This window comes from Ahaetulla prasina, chromosome 8, assembly GCF_028640845.1.
Source record: "Ahaetulla prasina isolate Xishuangbanna chromosome 8, ASM2864084v1, whole genome shotgun sequence".
In the NCBI taxonomy this organism is placed as follows: Eukaryota; Metazoa; Chordata; class Lepidosauria; order Squamata; family Colubridae; genus Ahaetulla; species Ahaetulla prasina.
In genome coordinates, this window is record NC_080546.1 from 79,541,425 (window position 1) to 79,558,756 (window position 17,332).

The following is a 17,332-nucleotide window of genomic DNA, read 5'->3' on the forward strand; positions in this document are numbered from 1 at the left end:
TAGGTTGGCAGAAGCTGGGACAAGAAACGGGAGTTCACCACGTTACACGGCAGCACTAGGGATTCGAACCACCAATCTGCCGACCTTTCGATCGACAAGCTCAAAATCCTAGCCCCTGAGCCACCGCTTCCCCTTAACTTATCTATACTTGTACTCATATATAACAGTGAAAGAACACTTACAGCAGGGGTGTTAAACTCAAGGCCCTTTGCTGGCAGGAGGCTGCAGGAGGCTGTCCTGGCTGAAAACGGTGAGCACCATTTTTGCTGGTAGAGGGCCACGCCCACCCCATCCTGGCCACGCCCACCCCATCCTGGCCACGCCTCCCCCAGCCCCCCCCCCAAGGTGTCCTCCTGATGCGGCCCTCAATTAAATCGAGTTTGACACCCTTGACTTACAGCTTTCATTGGCTGATTACCACAAAATTCCACATCAAAGCTGTCTTCAAGGTGCTTTTTTCAAAAGGCAACTGGATTTTTGTCTCCCCCCTCGGGGAAGAAAAAGAAGACGACGTTTCGATTCTCAGCCAAGAAGTTTCATCGGTTCTGGCAGGATGGTGGGGGAGATGGAAGGGTTAATTCTGACAGGATTGGGGGGAGGGGTGGTTGTGGTGGAAGGATCACATTTCTTTGCCGTCATCTGGTTGTTAATCCTCTCCCTGAGAGCTCTTGAGGCCACATGAGGGTTTATCTGTGCCCTCAGGGTCATCTGATTGGGGAGGGAAATCTTTTTGGAACTGCTGAAAAGACATTGTTGTAGACAGGAGACAGATGGTGTCTTATTCCTCCCCCTCTGTTGAGAGAGGGTGAGGTCAGCCCCTCACCATCCTGCTAGAACTGATGAAGCTTCTTGGATGAGAGGTGAAATGTCTTCTTCTTTCCTCAAGGGAGAAGAAAAAAAAACCTTTGAAAAAAAGGTCCTTTGAGACAATTATTGTTGTGACCTAGGCCCAAGTAGTTCTTACCAGGCGCAATCAATCCTAAACGAACATATTTTATTAGAACAGCTGAGAATTACTTCATTCTCAGCTTAGTCCAAATTAAATCCAAAACAAATCCTTCAGAAAAAGTCCTTCGGCCTTATCACAAACCTATGTCTTCTTTGGCACCGTGCCAAAGGCTTTTCTTGGGAAAGCCCCAAGAAGTTCATAAACAAGAAATGCCAACTAGAAACAATTGTAGTAGCATTGCTTTCCTACAAAGAACCCAAGAGCCATTGCTGCTCTTTTAAGCCTTATGGGAGGGGCCAATCATCTCCTGGCCTTACTCCCGAGTCGTCCTTTTTGCTTTAGCTGCCTTCTGGCAGCTCTTCGCATGCGTGCACTAGGAACAGGCTCCTTCTGTTCCTCTGCCTCTCTGCTGTCCGCCTCTGGAGGCTCTGGAGTCCGCGCATCACTCCCAGATGGCCCTAGCCTCATCTCTGCCTCCAACGCAGAGCCCTTGTCTGGGCCTTCCCCTAACTCCAGGACTGACCCATTATCCTCCCCAGCCTCCTCACTGTCCGACTCGCTGCCAGCTCTGCAAGCTGCTGGTGGACCACAACAACTATGAGCTGGATGACGGAGAACCTCCACAGACATTAAATGTCAAAGCACCTTGAAATCTGGGTCAGACATCAGAAACTAGGCACAAACATCAATATATTATATTGTCTTAGAACATCCTTATTGCAGGAAGTCATTTGACATGTGTTAATGCAAGGTTTTCAACCTTAAAAGAAGATGCTTAGAGAAAGTATTTCAAAAATTCCCATTATTGCCTCCAGTCTAGAATGGTGTGGCAGTAAGTGGGTACTTCTAACAGTCTACCAAGAACTTTCTCATTTCCTGAATGGACTAGTGTAGTTAACTCCAGGTGCTCCAGCTTATAAGGCAAATGTTTTATTTTCATTTGCTGAGGCATTTAGAAAATGCCATGAATACAATACGACTTTTCTATTGCATTTTAATGTGATATTTATTCATAGGAGTAAACTGTAGATTCTGCAGATGGAAACATTTGTATAAGCTCATAAATTTCAGAAGAAAAACATTCAATAATGGTACAGTATACTTTACTTTTATTGCTAAATTAATAAAGTCAGGCTAGCGTTTAGCAAGCAACAAATAGCTGGTAGATAAAATTAGATCACTCATCGCCTCCTGCCGCCGATAGCCTCCCAACGACCGGTGCGCTCCCACAGAGCGGGCCTCCTCCGGGTGCTGTCGACCAAGCAATGCAGGTTGGCGACCCCCAGGGGGAGGGCCTTCTCTGTGGCAGCACCGACCCTGTGGAACGAGCTTCCTCCAGGGTTACGGCAACTCCCAGACCTCCGGACCTTCAGGCATGAACTGAAGACTTTATTATTTCAACGAGCTGGACTAGCCCAGGAAATAAAATATTTTAGTTAATTTTAAATGGGTTTTAACCGGTTTTTACCGTTTTAGTCATTTGGCGATTGAAATATTTTGTTTTAATTGGGTTTTAAATTGCTTATTTATTATTGTTGTATTTTTAATATGCCTGTGAACCGCCCTATGGGAGATGGTGCGGTATAAAAGTATAAAAATAAATAAATAAATAAATTTGTATTTTGAGCAATCAATAGTATTATCTTTTCTTCTTCTTTTTCTTCTTCTTCTTCTTCTTCTTCTTCTTCTTCTTCTTCTTCTTCTTCTTCTTCTTCTTCTTCTTCTTCTTCTTCTTCTTCTTCTTCCTCCTCCTCCTCCTCCTCCTCTTCTCCTCCTCCTCCTCCTCCTCCTCCTCCTCCTCCTCCTCCTCCTTCTTCCATAATGCCTTAAGTACAAATACTTTATTAAAAATGGATTGAGATATTACTGCATTTTTAAAATGAAAATTGTGGAATCAACACAATGAACTGGAACAATCACAAACACAGTTTCTAGAATGTTATATGACAATAGACCAGGAACTTTTTTTAATGAGCAAAATTAAGTGCATAGCTCACTTTTCTTGGGTGTGAGAGGCTCAATATCTGGCGGCAATTAACCCTTAATTAACCTCCCAATCCTCTTTTGAAAATATACTGCGTATATTCATTGCAGTTGCTTTTCATATACAAGCTTTTGAGAATGAATATGTGCATTTGTGTGTCTATAAAATACAAAGATGTGCATTGGCATGTTTGTAGCGTAGTGGAGACACTCAAGAGACAACACAAAAATAACAGATTAATAGAGTTGGAAGGGACCCTCGGGGTCTTCTAGTCCAACCCCCACCTCAAGCAGGTGACTATATACCATTTCAAACAAATTGTTCAGACTCAGTGATGAAGCACACACAACTTCTGAAGGCAAGCTGTTCCACTTGCTAATTGTTCTCACTGTTAGGAAATTTCTTCTCAGTTCCAGGTTGCTTCTCTCCTTGGTTAGTTTCTATCCAATATTTCTTTATTGAAAGAGTTTTAAAAAACAAAAACATTTTTCCCCCTTTTTTCCCCCCTCCCTCCCAAAAAACCTGTTAAGTTCGGGAAGTAACGAGGCTGGAGACCAGGGTAGTGACAACAGGTCTTTAATATAGGGTGAACCCAGCAACTGGCTGGGAGGAAAACCTCTCCTTTTATACAGTTCTACTGGAGGCTTCGTCCAATCAGCAACGTGCTGATTTCCCGCTCAAATATTTAAAGGCACAAACATGAATACATAACACTCCTCCCCTCCCAGAAAACACTTTGCCTCTATTTACATATTTATTTACATGTTATTTTTCGACGTAGTCACGCAAATAACCTGGGCGTCTCCTAGTTCTTTCTGACCTGCGCGGTTCAGTTCTGGGTGGTGTTTTGAGCTGGTCGGAGGGGCTGTTTTCTCCTCCCAGCTCTTTCTCTGAGCCAACGGGCTCCGGATTATTGGCCGACTCTTTTTCTTGGCCATCCGGCCTTGGATTATTTTTGAAACTGTCCCTGCTGTTTGCCTCGGGAACCTGATGGCGTCGCTGGAACTCTGGGACCTCAGCTAAGTCTTGCGCCTCCCCTGGGTCATTGTCAGCTGTGAATTCAAATTGGTATTGGTCATGATCTGTTTCATTTGGTTCGGTTTGATCAGTTATTCGTTTCCTTATCTGATCTATGTGGCGCCTCCACACTCGGTTGTCTGGTAGCTCTACCACGTACGATTTTGGGCCGGTTATCTTTATTATTTGTCCTGCGAACCAACTAGGGCCGTCCCCATAGTTTCGGGCCCACACTCGGTCGCCTATGCTCATTTCCCTTGTCTTTTCTAGTTCCCCCTTGTAACCCTCTGGTGTGTAATGGGGATTCAAACGGTCAAGTGGGCATCGGAGTTTCCGTCCCATTAGTAATTCGGCTGGGCTTTTCCCGGTGGCCGTGCTTGGGGTTCTGTGCTGGACGGCTAGGAAAAAGTCTATCTTTGTTTGCCAGTCACCTGGCTTGAGCCTGGACAATGCCTCCTTAGTGCTCCGGACGGAACGCTCTGCAAGGCCATTCGACGCAGGGTGGAAAGGCGCAGAGAGGGCATGTCGGATGCCCTCCTCTGCCAGGTATTCTTCAAACTGGGCTGCCGTGAATTGAGGCCCATTGTCGGACACCAGAGTGTCCGGCAACCCGTGAGTTGCAAATAGGTGGCGCAGGACTGCTATTACCGCTTCGGCCGTAGTGGATTTCATGAGTATGATCTCCAACCATTTAGAGAATGCATCAACAACCACTAGGAACGTTTGGCCGTGGAAGGGGCCAGCAAAATCAATGTGGGTTCTTGACCAGGGCCCTTGGGGCTTTTCCCATTCCCTGACTGGGGCCGTTGGGGGTAGAGGTCTGGACTCTTGGCAAGCCTGGCATTTCCCTACCCTCTCAGCAATCTCTGCGTCCATGAGTGGCCACCACACATAGCTTCTAGCCAACCCCTTCATCCTTACGATCCCTGGGTGACCCTCGTGGAGGAGGTCCAATACCTTTCCCCTTAATTTATCAGGAATTATTACACGATCACCCCATAACAGGCACCCCCCTTGAGCCGAGAGCTCATCTCGTTTTTTAACAAATTCTTTGAACCGTTCGCCCGGCGCAGCGGGCCACCCTCTCTGTACCCAACCGAGTACAGTCCTTAACACAATGTCCCGGTATGATGCCCGAGCCACTTCCTTAGATGTGACTGGGCCAGAGTCCAAAGAGTCAATAAGTAGAATGGGCGTCCCCGGAGTGGGGTCGTCGGTTGCCCCTGGTAGTGGGCATCGGCTTAACGCGTCTGCATGCCCCACTTCTTTTCCTGGTCGATGCTGCAGCTTGTACGAATAAGCGGCTAGGAATATAGTCCATCGGGTCAGTCGTGGCGAAAGTGCCACAGGCGTTGGGCGGTCGCCAGCCAGTATTCCTAGTAGCGGTCTGTGGTCAGTCACGATTTCAAAATTCCGCCCAAAGACATACTCGTGGAATTTTTTAACCCCTGACACAATGGCTAGTGCTTCTTTATCTAGCTGGCTGTAGTTTCTCTCTGGGGAGGACATCGTTCTAGAGTAAAAAGCTATAGGGGCTTCTGTGCCGTTTGGGAGTCTATGGCTGAGTACAGCTCCCACCCCATAAGGGGAGGCATCGCAAACCAGCACTAGGGGTAATGAATTGTGATATTGGATGAGCAGGCTATCACTTGAGAGCAGGTTCTTTACTGCTTCAAAAGCCCTATTTTCCGACTTTCCCCAAGACCAAACAGTATTTTTTCCTAAGAGCCTATGCAGCGGTTCCGCAACGGTTGCTTTGTTCTTTAAAAAGACCGCGTAAAAATTCACCAATCCCAGGAATGCCTGCAGCTCTGCTTTGTTTTTGGGCGCTGGAGCCTTCCTAATTGCCTTAACCTTGCTCTCAGTGGGGTGAATTCCTTTCTTGTCTATCCGGTAGCCCAAGAAATCGACGGATTCGACCCCTATCTGGCATTTGTTTGCCTTGACTTTTAATCCGGCTGTCCGGAAAATGCCCAAAACCTTTCTTAACCGCTCCCCCAATTCCTCCATGTTTTCCCCTGAAATTAGGACATCATCGAAGTAGGGAACTACCCCTGGGAGCCCCTGCAGTAGTCGTTCCATTAGGTTTTGGAACAGCCCTGGTGCCACACTAACCCCAAACTGCAATCGGGTGCACTTGGAGGCCCCCTGTGCGTTACAATCGTTTGGGCTTCGCCAGCGGGCGTCTACGGGCAGTTGTTGGTAGGCTTGGGCCAAGTCTAACTTTGCAAAGACTTGCCCTTGCCCCAAAGAGTGCAATAAGTGTTGCACCACGGGAACCGGGTAAGCGCTTTTCTGTAAGGCTTTGTTAAGCGTCGCCTTGTAGTCAGCGCAAATTCTAATTGACCCGTCCGGCTTTATTGGGGTGACGATTGGCGTCTCCCACTTTGCGTGATCGACTGGCACCAAAATCCCCTGAGTTATGAGCTTGTCCAGCTCCTTATCGATTTTTGGTTTTAGGGCAAAAGGGACTCTCTCGCCTTAAGCCTAATGGGGCTACCTGGGGTCTAAGTTGAAGGAAATGGGGGTTCCCTTGTACTTGCCCAGGCAGTCCTTGAAGACATCTTCGAACTCGTTAAAGAGAATGTCTTTCAGGTTACAGTCACTCCTGTAGATGCCAGTCACTCCCATGCCCAGGGCACGAAACCAGTCTAGTCCCAACAGACTGGGCAGAGTTCCTTCGACGATCGTGATGGGCAGGGTCTTGTGTGGACCGTACTCGACTCGGACGGAGGTGGTCCCTCGAACAGGGATGCGATTCCCCTGGTAGTCGTGGACTCGTAGCCGTTGTGCTTGCAGGTGGCGCTTCGCGACAGACGGCAGTGACTTCGCCAAAGTGTCCCAGGACATGATGGTGATCGCTGATCCCGTGTCTACTTCAAGCCGGCACCGTACTCCCTCTATTTTTGGCTTGGTGAAGATCTTCTTCTCCACTGGTCGAGGCGCGCCTATGACCACAGTTGTTTGGTTGGAATCCGCGCCTTTTTGTTTGAGCCAATCGCGGGTCGCCTTGCCGATTCCGCGCCTGATTGGCCGATTTGAATTTTCGGCGGAAGGTTGGGCCGCCGACAAACTTGAGCTAGGTGCCCTTTCTTCCCACACCGGCAGGTCGCGTCCTTAAACTTGCAGCGTTGCGCTGGTGTTGACCACCGCAGCTCCCGCATTCATCTCTGTCCCCTTTGTCGCTTTCCGTTCGGCAGACCCTTCCTCATCTTCACCGCCGGATTCGGTCTGAACCTCCTCCTGGTGCACCGTTGCCTTCGCGCCGCCTTTGGTGGGACAGGCTTCTGCAGTGTCTCCGCCGCTTGGGTGGACATTTCATGTGCTCTGGCTTCGCCCAGAGCGGTGGCCAGCGTTAAGTTGCTCTTTGCTAGCAGCCGTCGCCGCAAACGGATGTCTTTGTCGCCTCGGATGAGTTGCTCGAGGAGCACCTCGTCTAGGTCGCGGTATCCGCAGTCCTTGGACGCTTTTCTTAGGGCGGCCATGTAGTCACCGATGGGTTCGCCTCCATCTGCCTTCGCCTCCAAATTCAAACCGCCGCACGATTTGGACGGCGCAGCGGCGTGGTTTTTAGTAAAGTCTGTAGAGTTGGCCATGACACCGACTGCAACGGCGTTGGCTCTGCCAGGGCTTCCGCGATATCAATGACCTCCGGACCACAGTGGCTTAAGAAATAAGCCCTTTTTCGGTTATCTGGAACTCCTTGCAGTTCGTTGGCTTCTAGAAAGCTTTCGAAACGGGTCATATACGTTCCCCATTTCTCCTTGGCCGGTTCAAACGGTGCGGGCGGAGTGTAACTGGCCATCTCCGCTTTTCTGCCCTGAGTTTGCTGGGTTCGGGTCTATCGTGCTTCAGCTCGGTTCTGGTTCTCCTTAGCCTCGATATCCCATCCTCGTCGCCAATGTTAAGTTCGGGAAGTAACGAGGCTGGAGACCAGGGTAGTGACAACAGCTCTTTAATATAGGGTGAACCCAGCAACTGGCTGGGAGGAAAACCTCTCCTTTTATACAGTTCTACTGGAGGCTTCGTCCAATCAGCAACGTGCTGATTTCCCGCTCAAATATTTAAAGGCACAAACATGAATACATAACAAAACCCCCTTCCCCCCTCCCTCCCCCCCCCCGGCTTCCCGGGTCAATCACAAGGTATTGTTATACATAAACCAAACATAGAATAAAATTTTCCCTTCCAATCCAAATAACCACATCCACAGCTTTTCATCTCCCAACCCCCTCCCCATTACATAAAATAACTTTCTAATTAATCAAAGGCAATCTGATATTTCTTAATCTGATATCTGTTTTGTAGATAATCAATCCATTTTTCCCATTCAATTAAATATCTTTCCTGCGTATTGTCTTTTAAAAAAGCTGAGATTTTAGCCATCTCAGCCAAATTATGGTAGTAACTTTCAGTATCCATTCTTCTATTGTAGGTATCTCTTCCTTCTTCCAGTATTGTCCAATCAACAGTCTTGCTGCTGTTATTAAATTCAAAATCAATTTAGTCTCAATCCCTGTACAATCCGTTATAATTCCCAAAAGGAAAAATTGTGGCAGGAACTTTATTCTATCCAATATTTCTTGTCTGGCCTTCAGGTGCTTTGGAAAATAAGCTGATGCTAGCAGTCAGAAGACATTAGACAGATACTGTCCCACGTTTTTCCTCATCACGGCTGCAAGAGCCGTGTTAGCGCAGTGGTTAGAACGCAGCATTGCAGGCTAATTCTGCCGACTGCTAGCAGCTCGATTCTCGGTGTTTCAAGGTTGACTCAGCCTTCCCTCCTTCCGAGATCGGTAAAATGAGGACCCAGACTGTTGGGGGGCAATGTGCTGACTCTGTAAACCGCTTAGAGAGGGCTGTAAAAGCACTGTGAAGCGGTAGATAAGTCTTAAGTGCTATTGCTCTTGCGGCTAGATTTCAGCACTGCCCAAAGCCACCTTGCTTTAGGAAAATTCAGCCTTGTTTCTCTATCGCTGGCAACTTCACCCTCCTCCTTTGCTTCTAATTAGCCCAACAATATGTGGCCTGCATGCAAATCCGCTATGACATTCTTGACAATGACTCAGTCAAGTTGCAACTTGCTCAACACAGATGACAAGATGAGACACTGAAATGGCATGTTCCCTTGCAAAAAAAAAAAAACTAAAAGAAAGCAAACCATCAAGGAGCTATTGTTTACACATGCTTCGGATTTGTCTTGTTTTTGGGTGCTGGGGCTCTTTATCGCCTTGACTTTGCTCTCAGTGGGGTGAATCCTTTTTGTCTATTCTATAGCCCAAAATTCAACAGATTCGACCCCTATCTGACACTTGCTTGCTTTGACTTTTAATCCTGCCACCTAAAATGGCCAAAACTTTCCTTAATCGCTCCCCAGTTCTCTTAAATCTTCCCTGATACCAACACATCATCGAAATAGGGTACGACTCGGTAACCCTTGTAGGAGCCGCCCATCAAATTTTGAATAGCCCGGGGCCACACTCACCCAACTGTAACCGGGTGCATTTAAAGGCACCCGGTGCGTTACAATGGTCTGGGCTTCAGCTGTGCTAGCATCTACGGTAGCTGTTGGTACGCTTGTGCCAAGTCTAATTTGGCGAAAACTTGTCCTGCCCTAGTGAGTGCAATAAGTGTTGCACTACTGGAACTGGGTAGGCGCTTTTGCAATGCTTTGTTCAAGGTAGCCTTGTAATCAGCGCAAATTCTTATGGACCCGTCTGGTTTTATAGGGTGACGATTGGCGCCTCCCATTTGGCATGGTCAACTGGCACTAGTATCCCTGGCTGACTAATTTATCTAACTCTTTGTCGATTTTAGGTTTGAGTGCAAAGGAACCCTCCTTGCCTTTAACCTAATGGGAGCTATTTGGGGTCTAAATTGAAGGAGATAGGGGTCCCTTGTACTTGCCTAAACGGTCCTCGAATCGTCTGCGAATTCCTCCATTAGGGCGTTTTGCAGGTTGCATCCGTCCGTGGACGCCAGTCACCCCATTCCCAACGCCGGAACCAGTCTAGCCCCAGCAAGCTTGGCAAGGTTCCCTCGACTAACGTGATGGGCAGGGTCTTTTCGTATGTCCCGTACTTGACCTCGACGGTCGTTGTCCCTCGAACAGGGATGCGGTTGCCCTGGTAATCCTGCACCCGGAGCCGTTGTTTCTGTAGCTTGCGCTTTGCGATGTGCGGCAAGGCTTTCACAAAAGTGTCCCAGGACATGATTGTGATAGCTGATCCTGTGTCTACTTCCAGTCGGCACGGTACGCCTTCAATTGTCGGGTTTGTGAAGATCTTTTCTTCGATGCGGGTAGCTGCGTGGTCTATGGTAACAGTCATTCGGTTTGACTTCGCGCTCTTTCTTTCCTGGCCAATCGCGGGTCGCCTCGCCGATCTCGCGCTCTGATTGGCTGGTTTGAAATTTCGGCGGGAATGTGGGGTTTGCATCTCTGACTCAGAGCCGCTCTGATTGGCCGATTTGAATTTTCGGCGGAAGGTTGGGGTGCTCGGCAGACTTGAGCCAGGTGCCCTTCCTTTCACACCGCAAATGGCGTCCCTGAACTTACATCTTTGGCGCTGATGTCGCCCGCAACTTCCGCATTCCTCCGGGTCTTCCCTTGTCGATTTTCCGTGTAGTGGACTTCTTCCTCCTCTTCGCTGGTTGACTCACGATAGGTTTCTTCGTGGTGGACTGTGCTCGGCTTTGCGCCCGCCATCGGCGTGAGTCGCTTTGTAAGGTGTCTGCTGCATGGTTGGACATCTCATGGGCTCTGGCCGTCCAGAGCGTTTGCCAATGTCAGGTTGCTCTTGGCTAGCAACCGTCTCCTCAAACGGATGTCTCTGACCCCGTATAAGTTGTTCCAGCAGCTCTTCGTCCAGATCGCGGTACTCGCAATGCTTGGAGGCTTGTCTCAGGGCTGCCATGTAGTCGCTGATAGACTCCTTCTTGTTGCCTCGCGCCCCAAACCTGCACGTGCGAACGTATTTGGACGGGGCTGGTGCGAGTGATTCTTCAGGAGGGTCTGAAGGGTCTGCCACGACACGGAGTGTAGCGGTGTTGGCTCCGCTAGAGCTTCTGCGACGCGCGATGACTGCGGACCCACAGTGGCTTATGAAGTAAGCCCGTTTACGGGTTGTCGGAGACTCCCTGTAGCTCGTTGCCTCCAGGAAACTTTCAAACGGGTCATATATTCCCCATGTCTCCTGGGCAGGGTCAAACGGAGTGGGTGGCGTAGCCGGAAGGAAGGAAGGAAAGAAAGAAAGAAAGAAAGAAAGAAAGAAAGAAAGAAAGAAAGAAAGAAAGAAAAAGGAAGGAAGGAAGGAAGGAAGGAAGGAAAGAAAGAAAGAAAGAAAGAAAGAAGGAAGGAAGGAAGGAAGGAAAGAAAGAAAGAAAGAAAGAAAGAAAGAAAGAAAGAAAGAAAGAAAAAGGAAGGAAGGAAGGAAGGAAGAGAAAGAAAGAAAGAAAGAAAGAAAGAAAGAAAGAAAGAAAGAAAGAAAGAAAGAAAGAAAGGAAGGAAGGAAGGAAGGAAGGAAGGAAGGAAGTTATAAAGGCTTGGAATAAAAAAAGAGGTTGAGACAGTTGATAATCAAAAACTTACACTCAAAGGTGTTGTCATGTAATCAAAAGAAAGATTTTATTTATCCCCCCCTGGGCTATACATTTACTATGAAATGATCTTTGTAGAGAAAACTGTCTGGCACTTGGTGTTTTCTCAGCATCAGAAAACAGAACCAGTTCTCCACAATACCAATTTCTTTTTATTTTCCCAGGCTTTTGAAAACACGCTATGGCTTTTAGCACAATTCTTGCCTTGCAGTTTCTATTCCCTCATCTCTGCTTCCTCCGCTCTTTAAAATCTTGTGGTGGGTTTTCCAATTCATGATGTCCTTTTAGCAGCACATTTGTCAGGTTTGAGGTTGCTTTCGAAATTTTATTATAATTTTGTCAGCTACCGAAGGTACCTTTTTGTTAATGAAGGGCCTTTAAGCAAGCCACAATTTCTCAGCTTCTGATTCTTAGAAGGTTGGAGTCGTTAACCGGAAAAAAAAACAGAAAACACTCCTGTGGATTTTGTTCTCCAGCCAGGAGGCACTGAGTCATGGATAAAATTCAGATAGACAAACTCAAGCTGCCTGATGCTCAAACAAAATTCAGATCTGAAGCAGATTGCTAATAGGTTGCTGGGTTCTATTCCTGGAGGCCTTACATTAGAATAGAATAGAATAGAATAGAATAGAATAGAATAGAATAGAATAGAATAGAATAGAATTTTTTATTGGCCAAGTATGATTGAACATACAAGGAATTGGTCTTGGTGCACATGCTCTCAGTGTACATAAAAGAAAAGATACGTTTGTCAAAAATTATAAGATACAACACTTAATGATAGTCATAGGGTACAAATAAGCAATCAGGAACCAATCAATATCAATATAAATCGTAAGGATACAAGCAACAAAATCATACAGTCATAAGTGGAAAGAGATTGGTGATGGGAACGATGGGAAGATTAATAGTAGTGCAGACTTAATAAATAGTTTGACAGTGTTGAGGGAATTATTTGTTTAGCAGAGTGATGACGTTCGAGAAGAAACTGTTCTTGTGTCTAGTGTCAGCTTTGGAAGCCATGCTAGGCCGAAGGCTTCCACACGCTGCCACTTTCTCCTGTGGGAAAGTAGGAGAAGGGGGTGGTGGTACAAGGGATTATTAGACATAACAACATTCTTCCTGCCAGTCAAGGTCAGGCTGAGCTCACATCTGGAGAAGGAGTGGCCAGAGTGATGTCTCGACATGGGACGGTTGAAGATTGGAGCATGTGATCGGCAGAGCGGTCATGAGGGTGGGGATTTTGGAGTTTGTATTACTGAGGGAGGAACCCGGATCCCCAGATTCGGATTTCAACCAACTTTGCCAGTTTACCTATGCTAGTAAAAGAACTTCAAAAGATGTTTGTTTCGGAGTCTTTTCTGCAGGAGGGTGTTTCTGGAACACTGACATCTAGTTGTTCTGCTGTGCAGTGCTCTATAGCGTCGTTTTGAGGGTAGGAGTTGAAACAGTTCATGTCCAGGATGCAAGGGGTCTGTAAATATTTTCACAGCCCTCTTCTTGATTCGTGCAGTATACAGATCCTCAGTGGAAGGCAGGTTGGTAGCCATTGCTTTTTCCGCAGTTCTAATGATCCTCTGAAGTCTGTGTCTGTCTTGCTAGGTTGCAGAACCAAACCAGGCAGTTATAGAGGTGCAAATGACAGACTCCTAACATTTTCCCGAAGTGTTACCTGCACCCAGAAGATGTCCTATGCTTCAATATGGCAGGGATAAACAAAATAAAACACAGGTGGAGAAATAAACCGCTCCAACAACCATTACAGTCTGAAATCAAAGGTTTTGTGCTTAAATTTACACACTCTGATGCACAAACTCCTCTCGAAGAAGGAAACAGGATACCTCCAGTGTCACCACTCGCTCTCAAGTGCATGGGCCCTAAAACAAACAAAATGTTAAAACGTTATGATATTTATGTAGTTACTTACCAAGCACATATACATTATGTTAAAGTCACCAAAATATCTTCACAATCCCCAAGGCACGTCACAACTTTTGAGCACCCCTAATGTTTGGCAGTTCAGTGGTTCGAATCCCTAGTGCCGCAAAACGGGGTGAGCTCCCGTTACTTGTCCCAGCTTCTGCCAACCTAGCAGTTCGAAAGCAGATAAAAAATGCAAGTAGAAAAATAGGGACCACCTTTGGTGGGAAGGTAACAGCGTTCCGTGCGCCTTTGGCATTTAGTCATGCCGGCTATATGACCATGGAGACGTCTTCGGACAGCGCTGGCTCTTCGGTTTTGAAACGGAGATGAGCACCACCTCCTAGAGTCATGAACAACTAGCACATATGTGCGAGGGGAATCTTTATCTTTACGTTAATGTTTGGAAATTGAAAGTTGAAAAATTTGATATGCCGTAACTGGGCAATACAGTTTGTGTTACACAAACAGAGAGTCGCTGATTGGGATAATTCAGTGTGGATTAAATGAAGAGTAAATAGATCATCATAATTACTGATTCAAAACTATCAAGTCATGCTAGGCACAAGACACACAAAGATCCAAAACTAGAACTAGGGAGAAATTTCCTGATCACTGCATGGAATGGCTTGCCTCCAGGAATTTTGGGTGATCCATCACTGGAGTTTTTAGCAATAGCAATAGCACTTAGACTTATATACCACTCCACAGTACTTTTACAGCCCTCTCTAAGCGGTTTACAGAGTCAGCATATTGCCCCCAACAATCGGGGTCCTCGTTTTACCCACCTCGGAAGGATGGAAGGCTGAGTCAACCTTGAGCCTGGTGAGATTTGAACTGCCAAACTGCAGCTAGCAGTCAGCTGAAGTAGCCTGCAGTGCTGCACTCTAACCACTGCACTACTTCAGCTCTTTTAAGAAGAGATTGGGCAGCCATTTGCCCAGAATGGTATAAAGTCTCCTGCTTGATCTCCAAGGTGTCTCTGAAACTGAATTGGCCATTGGAGCCTGGAGTGAACTGATCTACCATTTCCCCAAAAAAATAAGACCCGGTCATTCATATATATATGTGTGTGTGTGCGTGTATGTGATATATATATATATATATATATATATATATTATATATGTATATATATATATACACATACACATACACACACACACACACACACATTTTCTGAGGTTTTTGCGGGCGTTTGTATGTAGGTCTTTGGTTATTCGGGTTTTCTCCCGCATAAAATTGGAAGTGTCTTGGCGACGTTTCGACGAAGTCTCATTCGTCATCTTCAGGCTAGGTGTTATCAGCTCCTAGAAGCACGAAGCTGATAACACCATCCTGAAGATGACAAATGGGACTTCGTCGAAACGTCACCAAGACACTTCCAATTTTACGTGGGAGAAAACCCGAATAAAGATGAAGAAACTTGTCGAACGTCACCAAGACACTTCCAATTTTACGGGAGAAAACCCAATAACCAAAGACCTACATTGGTTATTCGGTTTTCTCCCGCATAAAATTGGAAGTGTCTTGGCGGCGTTTCGAAGTCTCATTCGTCATCTTCAAACTTCAACCGTGCTTCTGGGAGCAATGTGTGATTGCAGCTGTTTCTTCCTTTTTAACTGCTAGTGGGGGTTTGAACTGATTGGGTGGGAGCTTGGCTGTGCTCTGATTGGATGGGGGAGGTTGTTCTCTGATTGGATAGGGGTGTGTCCTGTTTGAGTGGGGGCTTGGTTGTGCTCAGATTAGACTGAGTTGCAGGGGGATTTGAGCTGGTGAGCTGCATTGCTGTTGTTTGGCTTCGTGGTCGTGGTCGTGCTACATCTTCATATGGGTGTCAGTTTGCTGCATGTATGGATTGGAGGGGTTTGAAATGGCTAATGTTGCAGCTGCGGGACGATGCACGGAAGCGGCAGCAAGCAGCTGCAGAAGAAGTGGGCTGGCAAGGTAAGGCAGATGTCGGAGTATACGAGGCCTGGTAAGTAGGGAAACTCTACATACACCCCATCCCCAACCTAGCTTAATTTTCACCCATGCGCCTCACCTCACCCCCATGCATCCCGGAATGGGTGGGGACTTAATTAGGGCTTATTTTTGGGGTAGGGCTTATATTGGGTGCACATGTAAAAATCAAGCTGGGATTTATTTTTGGGGTAGATCACATTTTTGGGAAAACACGGTGATAGACTGCACTTCCCTGTCATGAGAAACAGCTGCTTAGAACTCTAGAGACAAAAGGGAATGGTCTGTCCATCCATGGCAGGCCTAATATTGATGCTCTCCAAAATCCAGATCACTATGGTTTCACCCAAGGCAAACATCAGATCCAATGTGTGGCCCCCATATAAATTGGGCCATGAATAATTTGAATCAGATTCTTCTCTGTTTTGCTGATGTTTGTTGTTGTTAGTTGCAAAATTGTGTCCGACCCATCACAACTCCATGGACAACATTCCTCCAGGCCTTCCTGTCCTCCACCATTCTCTGGAGTCCATTTAAACTCACACCAACTGCTTCAATGACTCCATCCAGCCACCTCGTTCTCTGTCGTCCCATTCTTCTTTTGCTCTCCATCATTCCCAGCATTAAGCTCTTCTCCAGTGAGTCCTTCCTTCTCATTAGGTGGCCAAAGTATTTGAGTTTCATCTTCAGGCTCTAACCTACTAAGGAGCAGTCAGGGTTGATCCCCTCTAAGACTGACTTGTTTGTTTGCCTTGCAGTCCATGGGACTCGCAGTTTTCTCCAGCGCCAGAGTTCAAAGGCCTCAATTCTTTGGCGCTCAGCCTTTCTTATGGTCCAACTTTCACAGCCATACATTGCAACTGGGAAAACCATCGCCTTGACTATATGCACTTTTGTTTTCAGGGTGATGTCTCTGCTTTTTAGTACGCTGTCTAGAATTGCCATAGCTTTCCTCCCCAGGAGCAAGCTTCTTTTAATTTCTTGGCTGCAGTCCCCATCTGCGGTGATCTTGGAGCCCAGGAAAATAAAATTTGTCACTATCTCCATTTCTTCCCCATCTATTAGCCAGGAATTGAGAGAGCCGGATGTTGTGCTGATGTTATTCTGTTGTTATTTCATTATGGGACGAAGAACTGATATCCAATTGAATTACAGCTCTTAAATCCATGCCCTTGCTGGTGGTCACCCCATCCTGACAGTGGCTAGAAATTTAGCAACACTTGATGGTCACATGTTTCCTATCCCAGAAGTAGGGAGAAAATAAACTCCATGATACTATGGAATTCTTATTGGGGTCCCAAAGACCCCAATAAAGGCAAATGGACTTTTTCAGAGGTAATTCTAATACTGTTGGCTTTTTATACTGTAACGTAAGTGTACTATGTGGGATATTATAAACTGCTTCATCAATGGTGGTTTGGACTTAGCTTTTTTTTTCTTCTGAGGATTGGGGTTGCAAGAATTTTCAGACATTGCCTCTATTGTGCTGTCTGTGTCTAAGAGGAGATTAAGAAAGGAAAAGAAACCGCAGTGTCACTTTTCCTGATGAAACAGAAATGATGACGACGGCAACTAGAAAATAGATCGAAATCCTTTCATTCCCGTTCTGCAATCTTTTTCTTCGTTTTGTGAAATTCTGTGGCAGCTACAAATCTGGGGGGGGGAGGGGCGGAATTAGATAATTAAAACTTCTTGGCTGTCTTTCAGATTAACCACCTTCTCTTACCATGCTTCTTTCAAGGTTTGTTGAAATGGGGTATAAATAAGAGAAAAAGATTGGTAACAATGTTTGCAGAGATTCTCGGTCAGCGAGGTCATAGTTGTGCCAAAGGACAACTGGCTGGCCCCGCCCACCCCATCCCGCCCCTCCCAGGAGTCCCCACGTGGCCCGTTTTGGATGCAGGTA

At 46.6% G+C, this 17,332-nt stretch overlaps 1 protein-coding gene across 1 annotated transcript in view; it reads left to right on the forward strand.

Moving 5' to 3' along the window:
• Positions 1–17,332, forward strand: part of LNX1 (ligand of numb-protein X 1) — a 243,154-nt gene that overhangs the window by 26,329 nt on the left and 199,493 nt on the right. The window contains exon 2 of the mRNA XM_058192238.1: positions 17,168–17,329. The gene's annotated coding sequence lies outside the window, so the exon portion shown is untranslated. The remainder of the gene's footprint in view (positions 1–17,167; positions 17,330–17,332) is intronic.